At 43.9% G+C, this 1,212-nt stretch overlaps 1 non-coding gene across 1 annotated transcript; it reads right to left on the bottom strand.

Annotated features, from left to right (window-relative positions):
* Positions 1-319: 319 nt before the first annotated feature.
* Positions 320-391, bottom strand: TRNAC-GCA (transfer RNA cysteine (anticodon GCA)). Its single transcript has one exon. It is a non-coding gene; the product is annotated as a tRNA-Cys (tRNA).
* Between the last annotated feature and the right edge of the window lie 821 nt (positions 392-1,212).

Here is a 1,212-nt window from a genome sequence, read left to right as displayed (position 1 = left end):
AGGAATTATATATATTGCAAAAATATTATGCTATACTATAAAAATATATTAATTTTGATATTTTTGATCAAGAGATTTTATTGCTAATAATAGTGATGTGAGAAATCTCCCTCAGATGAAAACTTGAGAGATTTTATTTAAATTGCTGCATACAAGAGGGACTTGCCAGGTGGCACTAGTGGTAAAGAAGTGAAGTGAAGTCGCTCAGTCGTGTCTGACTCTTTGTGACCCCATGGACTGTAGCCCACAGCTCCTCTGTCCATGGGATTCTCCAGGCAAGAATACTGGAATGGGTTGCCATTTCATTCTACAGGGGATCTTCCCAACCCAGGGATCGAACCCGGGTCTCCCGCATTGCAGGCAGACGCTTTAACCTCTGAGCCAGCAGGGAAGTGGTAAAGAACCCACCTGCCAATGCAGGAGATGTAAGAGATGCGGGTTCAATCCCTGTGTCAGGAAGACCCCCTGGAGGAGGGGTTGGCAACACACTCCAGAATTTTTGCCTGGAGAATCCCATTGTCAAAGGGGCCTGGAGGGCTACGGTCCATGAGGGGCAAAGAGACAGAGACAGCTGAAGTGACTTAATGTTCGCGCTCACACACACACGTGAAGCAGGCTGTCTGATTACATTGGGGACCCTCAAGTCAGTGGTCAGCTGCTTCCGTCTCATCCTCACTGCAGAAAATTTGCAGTGAATCATGATTTTATGGAAGCTGTTGCTCGTTGTGTCTTTTCAATACCTCTTGGCTCTTGACAGTTTCTCGTAGGAAAGTCAGCCTTAAAAATATTCACATTTAATTATTTTGGCAATACATTAATGAAAGGAAACATTCCTGACAGGGATTATAAACTGGAACATGGGACAATTACATTTTTCCCTAGGGGTAATGTTTATTAAATGATTACTATGGCAGAAACCACTAAGCTTGTAAGTAAATCTAACTGCAAAAAGAAAAATTAACCCCCGCTCCTCAAAGGCGACTGCCTAGATTTGAGTCTACAACAACCTGTATCTTTTCCTGACCGTTGAGATGGAAATGCTATTTGAGGCAGAGATGGGAGATTTGAATGGCAAAGGAGAGCCTGTCCAAAGAAGACGGCCAGGTAACAGTTACACAACTCATTCGCCTCTCACTCACGTCATAAAACACGTGAGGTGTTCGGGGAGGTCACTGAGGAGATCTGGGGAGAGGATTTTTATAACAGTTGCTT

This window comes from Odocoileus virginianus, chromosome 27 (assembly GCF_023699985.2).
Source record: "Odocoileus virginianus isolate 20LAN1187 ecotype Illinois chromosome 27, Ovbor_1.2, whole genome shotgun sequence".
Lineage (NCBI taxonomy): Eukaryota > Metazoa > Chordata > Mammalia > Artiodactyla > Cervidae > Odocoileus > Odocoileus virginianus.
This window is presented reverse-complemented; position numbering and strand designations above follow the sequence as displayed.